We start from the raw sequence: 12896 nt of genomic DNA, 5'->3' as shown, positions 1-12896 counted from the left end.
TCAAACAGTAGGTGCATGAGAGAGAAGAGACAAGTTAAAATGGGATAGGGAACAGTTACTTTCTAGTGTTATTTGCAGGCTAGCATGGAGCCACGGGCCCAAAGAGAGGCTTCTGAAAAAAAAAAATGTACTGCAAACACTTAAAGGAAATTTGTATTATTCTGACAGAAGGCACCCATATTGATTTCCTAAAGAAATTTCAAACATGGTACTACAAAAAAGAAAAAAAAGAAACAAGAAAACAGACTTTTCTACTTGAAATAGTAAGTGATAAAGAAAAAAATGGATGAAAGCCATACAAGAGGCTTAGGATTATATAATGGAAACAGACTAATTCTCTGGAGAATGAACAAGTTCCTATTAAAGATCGGTTTAGAGAATAATTCTGGGTGCATTACCATATCCACTAGGCCTTATATCAACACATAATATGGTGGCTAGTACATTAAAGTTTATTATGTGTTTTCACTTTTAACTTCTCAATTAATTTTAATAGTGACTATGTGAACTTCACAATTCTGTCCCCCATTTTATTTTTTAGTTGAATAAAGTGAGACCCAGAGAGCTATCAATAAGGTAACCCTCAAACAGGCTTGTATTAAAAACCCAAACTTGATCTCTTGACTATTGACTCTAAAACTTATGAATCATTCCTTTACCCTTTTTACTTCATCACAGCTACTTTATACAATGTTGTCATGAACCATGAACATTAGAAAAGACCTTACAGATCTAAGTTGTCCAAACTTTCTTCCAAAGCAGGGTAACTCTGTAACTCTGCCAGTGGTCCTGCCCCAGTATTAGAATTATTTTCATCCCATTGTTGAAGTGCTCTAAATCATTACAAGATTCTTTCATGTAAGAAAGCAAAATTTTACATAGAGTGTATCCTGGTGAACCAAGTAATAGCTAATGTAGTTTAAACACAATGCCTTTAGGTTTGAATTTTTAAAATAATCTTAAGACTAACCTTAAGAATAATTCTACTCTAGAACAAATAGAGTTACAGCAAAATTTCTTATCTGTGGTGAAACTGGATGAAAGACAGAATGTGCTCTTTAGCCACATCAAGACCCAGATTCAAATCTTAGCTTCACCCTATGTTAGTTCTTACTCAATTTTTTAAAATCTAAAATGAGTATGATAACACCTTTCCCAGGGTTATTGTTAACATTGATTAGCATATGTGCAAAGAGGACACTTTAGGAAACAACTATTCTTAGTCATGGCTAATGACTTTTACTCACAACAACCTTATACAATAGAATATGAACTTTCTAGTTTGGAAGTATTGTTTCTGTAATCAATCTTTTGATGAACTACCTTACAGTTTATTAGAATTCCAACAATTTATTTTTGTTTCTTGAGAAACTCAGAAAATACTTAAGAACAAAGTTAATGAAAGAATAAATAAATGGATTAGTGGAAACTTACATATTTACTTGCATAGGAGAAGGTTTTCACTCGGTATATGTATGACATAAGTTTTCCCGTCCCAAACGTTTTCATATTGGCATTCAGGAAAGGGAACATTGGAGGTATGGTAGGGTGGCCTATTGCTGCAGGCTTACCATTTCTTTATTGTTGTTTTCCCTTTTCCACTCTACGGTCCTCATACACCCCTCTAAACTAGTGAAATTGCCTGCAAGTTAGTAAATGTGTGTGTTCTTGAATGATTCTAAATTGAGAATCTTGGCAATTAGGGTTTGGGCATAGGAAGACATTTAAGCATCACAATCATTCCATAATGCAACTATTTCAGTTTATTTTGCTCCCTTAGGTCTTATTTTTTCCTAAAGTAATAGGTCTGGTTGAGTGTATTTATTGTATCTAATTATAATTCTATGTAGGCAAGGCAAGCCTCTGATGAGCTCACAATAAAAAAGTGTTCATTTTAAGCAAAGAAATGAACTCTAATTGCTGCAACGTGTCCCTGGTTTAGGAGTGTCACTGACAACAGGATAGACCAAAATTATGCAATTTATATATTTGTGTGCCCTCATTAAAATCATGAGAACCATTAATGTGTATAAATGGTAGAGATTTCCAAATCTAAAATTATGCTAAATATCCAGTGTGGTCTAAATTGTGCAGATTGGAATTATGACATATACTTTTATGACTCTGGAGGTCTAATTTATGAACATTGTTACAAGGTTTTTAATGGAGTGAAAATGAAGTCAAATTAAACTTCTTCCTGGTGGCATTAAAGCTCCAATCACAACACATAGACTAATAAATGTTACTTTTTAGGTAGTGACTGTCCCATCAAAGCCTCTTTATTTTGAGCGAAATTGTAATAGGGAATGTTTTGGACACTAAAGAAAATCATAGTATACCAGCTCCATATAGAACACACATTTTGTTCAACATTCAAATTTTGAGCTTCTAGTTTATGCGAGGCACTGTATTCATTGCTGGGCAATATATACAACGTAATGAGGCAAAGTTTGAAGCTTAAGGGATTCACAAACTACTAAGGTGCCATCAGTTGTGAGAGGCACCCTTATTTCACGTAACACAGAGTAGAAGAAAACAAAACAAAATGCTGCCAAGTAATTATAAGGTATCACTGCATTCACTGAAAGATGCAAGCCAATTCCAAATATGTTTCAGTGTGAAAATCTATCCTAGAATTCATGAAATATGGTGGTTGAGAACTCGAATATAAACTATGCTTTATCAAGAGCTGTAACAAAGATGCAACATGTCCTGAAAACACAGAAGGTAATATTGATTTTGACCAGAAGATCAAAGAAAAAACAAGTGTGTGAATCTTTGAAAGAAGACTAGAGTTTAGCCTTATGCGTAAAGGGTGGATAAAAGAACAGCACTCTCATAAGAGAGAACGAACGCTTAAAAGTTTGGAAGACCACAAGAATCATGTAAAAGTGAACAATAAACCACATGAGAATACTAAGAAACAAGTGAAACAGGTGACAAATTGGAAGTTTTGTCTGAGGCATTCATATACAATAGAATGCTGAACCATATGAAACATTTCCAAGGATTTGGCTGAAAACCAATTATCTGACTCTTTTGAACTTCTCAGCATATCAAATTGCAAAAACACTGAAAAATAAAAGTGGGAAAATTAGACAGAAGGATTTCTTGAGAGAAACCTGCACTGGGGGATCTCTCCCTCTTCCATTATTACTTCTCATCAATTTAGTGAGGATTTCAATGGGGGGGTCACCAGAGGCTTTAATGTGTGTATCCTGTCATCAGGGATATGTCAAACTGCAACCAAACTCTGGCCCCATGGTCTTTGCAGCAAAATAGGAGTTACGGCTTCACTTATAGCTAGTCAGATATATGTAAATTTGAAGGACGTGCCATGGAAACTAAAGCGGGTTAGTTGCTTTGAAAGGGATTGTATCCCAGATGGTAGTCTTACATACTGAGTGAACCTCCAGCTGTGAGAGGTTATGTGGGACCACTAGGAGCTGAAATAAATTTGGGGGATGCAGCTGAGGGAGAGGCCTTGCTCCCATGGTTAAATGCATTCAGAGAGCCTTAATATGAGGAAGATATAGTAAACATTGACCAGGACCAGAAAGCCTAAAGCCATCTTATTTTAGCATTGGTCAGTGAGACTTCCCTTACCCTCTCTCTCTCCTTCCTACTCCAGGTTCCACCTTGGCGTGGTCAGAAACAGCAGTTGACTAGTGAAGGAGGAAATGAATGAACCAAAAGGAAAATCTCTCTTTTCTACAGTAGTTTCTCACAGGATCCAGCATAGGCAAAGAAAAGAGATTTGACTTCACATTAACTTTTGAGCTTTGATTCATCTGTTTTACTGGAAAATTTAGTGACAGAATTTAGATTATGCATGTAACTTAAAAGGAGTAAAAGAAAAAATCTAACAGGAAGAAAAAGGTTGTGAAGTTGTCTAAGTTTGCATCTAGGAGCAGGCGAAGGAGTATGCATACCGAACAGGTTTAATGGGATGGTGAAAGATTAAAAAGCAAATTACTTTTATAATAGTATTTCGTTAATTCTTTTCAACATTTAGGTTATTCAAGACAAAAAGAGGAGTTTGGATAAAATGGCATAGGGTTGACTTCTGGACTAAGAATTCTAGATTTTATTCTGCAAGCTGGTGGAGAGACATCAAAGGGTTTTGAACAGGAGACTGACAGGATTACATCTTGTGTTACAGACTTTAGTTCTTTGCATAAAAGTATATCCTCCCTTATATTATACACTTACAGAGGGCCGGCTTTGTTTAACTTGTCCTACATAACTTTCGGTACTGAAAGTGAGCATTATACCGTTGATGAGGTCGCTATTAAACCTATGTAAAACATCTGTGCTATCAATAATTTCGGGTATTGTTATAAAAATCAGGTGAAAGAACTGGATATCATAGGAAAATTTATAACAACTAAACATATAGAAGAGATTTTTTTAAAGGCCTAAAGAAAGGATGTTGTAATGGTTAACTAGGAGCACAATAACATTGCATAACGAAACGAACAAATTCTCAGAGTCTTATAATCATAAGGTTGTATTTAGTTAATGTGGCTATGGGTTAGCTGGAATTGGCTGATTTGGACTGGGTTCAATTGGGGCAACTCAGTTCTCCTTCATGAGTCACTCATTTTTCCCTTGGGACCAGCAGGCTGCCCCAGACACGTTATCTCACAGTGATAGCAGAGATGCAAGAGGACAGGTAGAAACACGAAAGTGCTTTTAAAGCCTTAGGTCATGACATGCCAGCTAACATTCAATGACTAAAACAAGTCACATAGCCAAATCTAAGTTAAAAGGTGAAAAAACAGTTTATATTTTTTTGTGGGAGTAACTGCAAATTCACATGGCTAGTTAATTTTATATGTCAACTTGACTGGGCCATGTGGTGCCCAGACATTTGGTAAAACATTATTCTTGGTATATCTGTGAAGGTGTTTGTAGATGAGATTAATATTTCAATCAAAGCCTGAATAATACACATGGCAAAGGGCTTTCACACAGGGAATGGTGAAGACTCAGGGCCACTAATATAACCTACCTACATACTTACCTAAATCAGTGCCATTTCATAAAAAAGAGATAAAATGTGTTCAAAATACAGACCCCCCACCATACACAGAATCAAATACCATGCAACAAATGCCACAGTTATTATCAGTAATACCAACAATAGTATTGCTAAATTTGATGTCTGTGAGATAGGGTAGGTGGCCTTAAACCTTCTTACTGAAAATCTAAGAGAATATTGAGAAGGAAACTATATGTTATTCAATAGTAGTCGAATTAAGGCAAGTTCTAGCCAGAGGGAGGTGAGGGCAATGGACATTTCTGCTTGATTGTTTGGTTTTTATCAGTATTTGCTTTACTACTAGATACTAGGGGCCCCACAGGATCAGGATGTTGATTAGATCTCCTTCAAAACCTTGGGTATGAAGACATGTCTGAATTAGGCAGGGGTGCTAGATTCTAGTGCTTTTGCCTGAGACTTTCTACTTAGGCAATCCCTCCAAGAGTCTCACGCCTCAACGCCTAAAGCACCAGGTTTAGGTGCTTTTTGTGGAAAAAGGAGGAAGTACAGAATACCTTATTTCTCTGCAACTGTGCTCACCCATGCGTCTCATGCTGCTTGTATTAAGCTTTACATTTATTTTGCCTAACAGTTCTTTTGCCTTTATGCCATCTATATTATTTATTTTGTTTGTTTTTATTTTTTCTTTATTTAATTTCTACAATTTTATCCTTCTATTATTCTCTTTGAGCAAATTATAACTGTGTACTTTCTTGTATTTTAAGTTTCTTTTTTTAACTTTACTTTTAAAAACAGCAGCCCGAAAGCTAACATCCCCTAAGGGTAATAGTTGTGCGGATGGTTAGTGCCCTAGCCCTTCTCTCCACTAACAGTTCGTGGTACCTCACTGCAGCCTTTCTTTAAGAGACACATCTTGGTGTGAAACACACACACATAGGCACACACACACGCACACACACACGCGCACACACACGCGCACGCACACACGTGCACGCACACAGACGCACACACACGCGCACGCACACATACGCGCACACACACACGCACACACATACGCGCGCACACACATACGCACACACACAAGCACACACATATGCACACACACATACGCGCACACACATACGCGCACACACATACGCACACACACATACGCACACACACACGCACACACATACGCACACACACACTGCAGCTACAACCGAGCTGCAAAGCAGGATGGAGTGCAAGGGAGTTTTCTGCTTGATTCTGTAACCCGGCTTGACAAACCCAGCAGAAGATTTACAGGAGTTCTCTGTCTCCTTCTAAAGGAAGGTGGGAACAGCAGGTAGTGGAAATTGGGATGCATTGCCGGGGCGACAGGAGGACAGCTTGTACTTCTTTTCTGCCAGGGCTGTCTGTGTTCTCTGCCCAAGCAGACACAATCAGTTTCTAGCGTAGGCTGTCTGGCACCAACTGTATTTACCACGGTTTATTCTTGGGATTCCTCTAAAAGGGCATGTGACATTTTTTTTCCCCAAAACCAAAGAAGGACCTGCTAAAATGTGGGGATTGATAATGGAACCTACTTGGGGCCCAATTCTGGGAGCTCATTTGAACCACAAGGGACTAGATGCAGGCCTTTTTACATCTGAGTCTTCCATAACATAAACTGTCAGTGTTATTCCAGTTAATTAAACATGTAAAAGGGAAAAAGGCAATTAATATCGTAGTAGGTATGGTAAGAATAGACCAGCATTCCAAAAATAAATCCTAGCTCTATGCCTCTTAATAGCTAGAGTTTGTTAGGAAGAGTCACAGATTTCTATATGACTCAGTTTCCTTTTCTGCATATTGATGATAATAATATTATGTACTTCATCATGTTCTTGTGAGGAAAAAATAAGTTACTAGCGTATGCACTGCATAAACATTTGTTAAATAAGAATTTATGCAGACATATGTAAATATATCAGCTGCCTGACTATTGCTTCCTGGCCAATTATTACAAGAGAAGAGTGGGGCTTGCATTCATTTGGAAACTGAGAGAGCAGGCTCAGGGAGGAGGAGTCGCCCATGCCTTCTCTTGGTGTAGATGCTGAGTTAGTCCTGCTTAGCGTATAAAGAATATAAACCTCAGCCTGATGAAAGGTGAAGTGAATCTCGCTACCAGAGACTTGGTATCTGGATGAAGGGTGATCCCAGGGCACTGAATTCTTCCTATCATAGTGCACACTCCCATGTTGACCAGTGCCTATAACTGAGGATCTTCTGCTTTGGAGGCTGCTTGCTTTCTGAACCTGGAGTGCTGCCTGGCTCTCAGCACATGAATCTTGTTCACTACATCTGCAGATAGTAGTTTCCTGTCATGCAAAAATCAGTGACTCCTAAACATAGTTCCCAGACCCACCTGACTCTTGGTTTCACCTGCCACAAAAAAGGAGGATATTCCCCATTAAAAGTATTTTCCTCCATGGTTCCCTAAGTAAGTCACACTGCCATCTTCCGAGGTAAGCAAGCCCCCAAACCAAAATCCATTCTCTACACCTCTGTCTGCTCATCCCAAAATATGTCACCAATCATAAAACAAGTCAATGGCCCCTCCTAAGCATCTAGAGTCCATCCACTCCTGTGCCGTGCACTGCCACCACAATGATCACTCCCAAGTTTCTACACCAGCCTCTGAACTCACCTCCTGCATCGAGTCTTGGCTCCTTCCAACCCATTCTCTGGGCTGAAGCCAAGACTACAATTTTTTCATAGAAAATCTGTTTATGTTACTCCCTTCAGTTAAACCTTTCAGTGGGTTTTCCAATACCTTTTAGATAACAAGCAAAGCAATCAACATACCTGGGCTCCAAGGCTGCCATTCTGGTCCTGCTGCTTCACTCCAAGCTTCCACACAGATCACTCAGTTGCTGCAACACCCTCAAGGTCTCTCACCTCAGGCACATGGTCTTCTCTTGGCAGGATATGCTCCTTCCCCACCTGCCTCCATGTGACAATTGTATTCTTACTCGTCCGTCAGAATGCCATCCATCTCAGACTGCCTGAGCCACCATAACAGAATACCACAGACTGAGCTGCTTAAATAACTTTTTTTTGTTTTCTCACAGTGTTGGATGCAGAAAGTCCAAGATCAAGATGCCAGTAGGATTGGTTTCTGGTGAGGCCTCTCTTTCTGGCTTGCAGAAGCCGCCTTCTCTCCATTTCCTCACATGGTCTTTCCTGCATGCGCACACTCTCATGATGTCTCTTCCTCTTCTTATGAAGACACCAGTCCTATCAGACAAGGGTTCCAGTCTTGTGACCTAATTTAACCGTAATTATCTCCTTAAAGACCCTATCTTCTGGTAGAATCACATTGGGGATTAGGGCTTCAATATATAAATTTGGAAGGGGAACCCTATTTGGTTCATAACACCACCTAAGCAGTACTTCCTCAAGGTTTTTGAAATACATACAGTTTAGTCAGAACTCACTGTTATACAGTTCCCAAACTATAAATAATTTTTTTAATTACTTGTTCAATGGCTGTCTCTTCTAGTAGTCTATAAGCTCCATGAAGGTAGTCACTTTTCATACCTTGTTTTCCAGTGTATCTTCTGTATGTCTTCCAATATATCCTCCAAAGCCTAGCATAGTGCCTTGTAAGTGGATTCAAACTAGGGTGCTTTTGTTAAAAAACAAAAAACACAACTTCTGAATGTTAACACCTCCCTATATTAGACCAGAGATCACCTCACCCCTTGGATAGTTTTTGGAACTAGTAAGGTGCTCTCAGACAGAATAGGTTCTATAGTGATTTGGGTCCTTTGCTCTTATCTTAAATAGCTCCTGTTTTTTCTACTTCATCACAACATACAAGTGAAGAAATGGGAGAAAAAGATGATTCTCAAGGAAATAAAAAACACACACTGTTTTCTAGAGTTTGGATGTTTTTCCCCTCCAAATCTCATGTTGAAATTTGATCTCTAATGGAGATGTGACCTAGTGGGAGGTGTTTGGTTTGTGGAGGGGAATCCCTGATAAATCGATTAATGCCCTCTTTCAGTGAGGAGGTGGAGAGTGAATTCTCACCTTATTAGTTCCCACAATACCTGGTTGTTTAAAAGAGCCTGGCATTTCCCCTGCCTCTCTTGCTTCCTCTCTCTCCATGTGATCTCTGCACATACTGGCTCTGCTTCATCTTGCACCATGTGTGGAAACATCTTGAAGCCCTCACCAGAAGCAGATGCTGGCACCATGCTCTGTGCAGCCTTCAGAACTGTGAGCCAAATAAACCTCTTTTAAGTTACCCAGCCTCAGGTATTCCTTTATAGCAACACCAAATAAACTAAGACACCAGATTTGCTTGATAATGTGGTAAATTTTATACTGCCAGTTCTCCTCCAAGATCCTTCCCTCTCACTAACCCTTCATATCCAATTGATCTGCTATCTACTAATATCTCTTATAACCATGTAACCATCTTCTTTTATACTTTTCTGCTTTTCCTCATCACTTAGTTCCTACATTTCTGTAATAATTCTAACTAGATGTAGCTATTTCTCCCTAGAATGCCAACCTGTTCTTCCCATGCTATTTGGATAAAAAATAATGAATACCACAAGGCCTACAAATCTCTTAAATGGCTGGCCCCTACCTATGGTGTTCTCCTTTGCTCTCAGGATCAAGTCCAACTCTTCATGACGGTTTTTTAAGTCATCTTAAAATCTGAAGTTTGTTTTGTTGTCCAGCCTCATCTTTCACCCACCTGAACTACTTCCCTTCCCTCAACTCCCCTTGCTCTTTCTCATCCGTGGCCTTCATGACTCTGTTTTCTCTTTCTTGAGTCCATTCTGTTATTCTTCTGGCTAACTCCATCTCTCCATCCCCCGGGGTTGGTACTGTCTTCAAGAAAATAACTACATTCCCCAAATTTGAGTCTGAGGTCTTTTCTGTAGGTTTTCACCACACTCTGTTCTTTTCCATCTCAGATATCATAATTTTTCTATTGATAAGGCTGCTATTCTCTGCTCAATCTAAGTTGATTTTCTTAAATTGGAGGGAGTTGTTTCATTAAAATAATGTGTGCGTATCTCCTAAAATCCATGGCAACAAAAGATAGCCAGACTTCAGAAGTGCCCGGAGCCAGGAGGTGGAAACCCATTGAAAATGAAGCCAACCAACTGTTAGATGCTATGCTTCCTCCCCTTCTTTTCCCTGTTCCTCTCTTCATTGGTTTATGATTCTTGTCTTCATGAAGATTAGCTTCTTTGACTTCATCACAAGGCAAAAAGTAACTACCTTGTAGCTTTTGATTTCAAGTAGGAATGGACCAGGAGAGTGATTCTGATTGGCCCAGCATGAGGTGTCCTCCACTGAGCCAAACAGCTCTAGCCAGGAAGACAAAGTCACGCAGTATCAACTCCTTCTGGAGACTTCACGTTTTGGGTTAAAAATCATATCTAAGAAAACGTCACCCTTATTGCTGGACTAAACAGTGCCTTTGTGTAAACTCTAAAAAGCTGCTCATTTCTCAACAAAAGTTTACTGCTTAAGGCTAGAAATTTATTATAACAAATATATTTATATATCTATAATGACTACAAATGCACACATGTATCAAAAAGCCTTGGCTGAGGTTCTTATGAACTGATTGGATAGGTACTTCAAATGACTTTCTTTAATAAACATTAAAAATGAAGTTTATTGTTGTTGGCAATTGTCTTTCTATTTTGCAAATTGATGCAGCATAAGTATTGCAGAAAAGAATGCCAAGTTTATTGTATGAGATTATAGGGAAAAAATTTATATTCTCACTTATCCAGACATAAATTTTTTAGAAGGACCTCATAGTGGTTACTTATAAAAATGCCTATATTATACATAATTATCAAATTTGAAGATAATTTTTGTTAATTTTCAGCTTAAACTGTCAATCTCTGCAAAGCATGCTGATTGGAATTAGAAACGTATTACATCTGAATGCTATGGGCTCAGAGTCTATCTCCAGATCACTTAGTGACTTAATGTCACATCCAACCTCTACCATATTGTCACCCTCTTCCCAGATCTCTAAATTATAAAGCTTCCTTTTAATAACCGCATTTGTTTATGATCCCCACACTCCTAGTTATGGTTTAATCTGACGATAACTTGATCCTTTTTATTCATAGCAGATGAAGAGTAAATAAATAACAGAACATGTGTTGGTATATACAAAAAATGATGGAGTTGAGAAGCCAAGGTATCTTATTGTTTGACAGAAAAGCAGAAAGCAGATTTAGAATATTTTGGAACGAATATTGAATGATGGGTAAAGGGCCCATAGTATCTTCTGTAAACACAACTCATATGATTACATTTTTTTCAAACGAAACAGGAACTAGCAAAATGTCATAACAACACTCAGGTATGACACGGAGAGATCTTAACGCTGACGTGAAGGAGCAGTTAATGAAAACAAGAAAAGAGTAACTGATCAGCTGAACTTCAAGTTATAAATGCAAGTAACCGGAATAGGCTAGTTCAGGATCTAGTAAATTAAAAAGGCCCCCATCTTCTCTGATTTGCTCATTTCCTGTACAGCAGCTATGTTATAGACCAAGTTGACGTTTCTGATATACAGACATATTTAGCAGTCTTCATAACATTCTCCTTCAATAGACTTTACTGATAAAGCATTATAGAGTGCCAAAAATTTCCCTCAAGCTGTTTGCTGGCTAGGCTTCCCACAATCTGAGAGTGAGAGGGTTAAGTGTTGTGATCATAAACCATACAGTAATTGCTCTCAGACCTATTAGCAAAATGTCTTGCATAGAGTGTCATCCTGCCATTCCCCATGGGTCCTGTTCACTAAGCCCTTGCATTTTGACAGTTATTATCATCCAAGCACAAAACATCATTGCTGCAACATGGAGCTATCTGCATAGTAATGTATCAACATTACTTGGTCTCCAAGAATAACTATTAAAATACTGCTATTAATTGGAATCTGAAAAAGGAAAGGCAAGCTTTTGCATTTATTTTCAAAAGACACTAACAACAAAATTAGTTTAGGTTGAAATCATAAGAAATACAACTACATACATCTCATTCCAAAGCAATGTTGCCCAATTTACAGAAATAAGAAGTCCTTGGTAGACTTTTTGCACACTCACTTTGAAAACATTGCATGAGAAGTTCTGGGGAAGCTGTTTTAGCAAAATAGAATGTTTTTCCTTCCTAACTCTTCCTTTCTCTGGGATGCTTGCATTACAAAATATGTTCCAGTCGTCAGGATTGCCCATCTCTCCTTTATTCCTATATATTTCTTTATTTGTAGGCTTAGTTTAATTGGATTGTTTTCCACTCCTTAATCTTATTTCAGGGAGCAACTATAGTAAACAAAGAGCTTCCTGTGTAGCAATGTTGAATCCTCATTCCTTCATTCATTAAATAAATATTGTACTCAAATTTTAAAATAACTGACTAGAATTAATTAATTTATCTTTTTATTCATTCACTTATTGACTGAGTGTCTATGATATTGTGAATATACCGGAGACTCTCCTAGGTACTGGGTATACAAAAAATACATTGATTATGCTCTGGAAAAGCTCATTTTCTGGCAATGGATTGTAGTCTCTGGTTATGTAATGAGTCAGAGATGAGATACTATTATGGTGGTCTCATTTACATACCTCTAACTTACCCTGAAACCCGACCATGGTTTATTTACCCATCTTTAAATAAAACAATGCCTATGGAATACTAACTTTTGCAGAAAATGTATAATTAGTTAAGTTTTTAATTCAATAAGACACACCAATGCTACATTACACGTTATTCCAAACCTCAGTGGCTTAAAATAATAACCAGATTATTATTATTATTTATTCCTTTTTTTTTTTTTTGAGACAGAGTCTTGCTCTGCCACCCAGGCTGGAGT

General features: G+C 38.1%; 1 long non-coding RNA gene across 1 annotated transcript in view; it reads right to left on the bottom strand.

Moving 5' to 3' along the window:
* LOC107129678 (uncharacterized) overlaps window positions 1-8221 on the bottom strand; it is a 70716-nt gene extending 62495 nt beyond the window's left edge. The window contains exon 1 of the long non-coding RNA XR_006698210.3: window positions 7832-8221. This is a non-coding gene — a long non-coding RNA (uncharacterized lncRNA). The remainder of the gene's footprint in view (window positions 1-7831) is intronic.
* Window positions 8222-12896: the final 4675 nt, after the last annotated feature.

The sequence above is a fragment of the Macaca fascicularis genome, chromosome 5 (assembly GCF_037993035.2).
Source record: "Macaca fascicularis isolate 582-1 chromosome 5, T2T-MFA8v1.1".
Taxonomy (NCBI): Eukaryota; Metazoa; Chordata; class Mammalia; order Primates; family Cercopithecidae; genus Macaca; species Macaca fascicularis.
The sequence above is the reverse complement of the archived record's forward strand: the minus strand, read 5'-3'. Positions and strand labels throughout refer to the sequence as shown.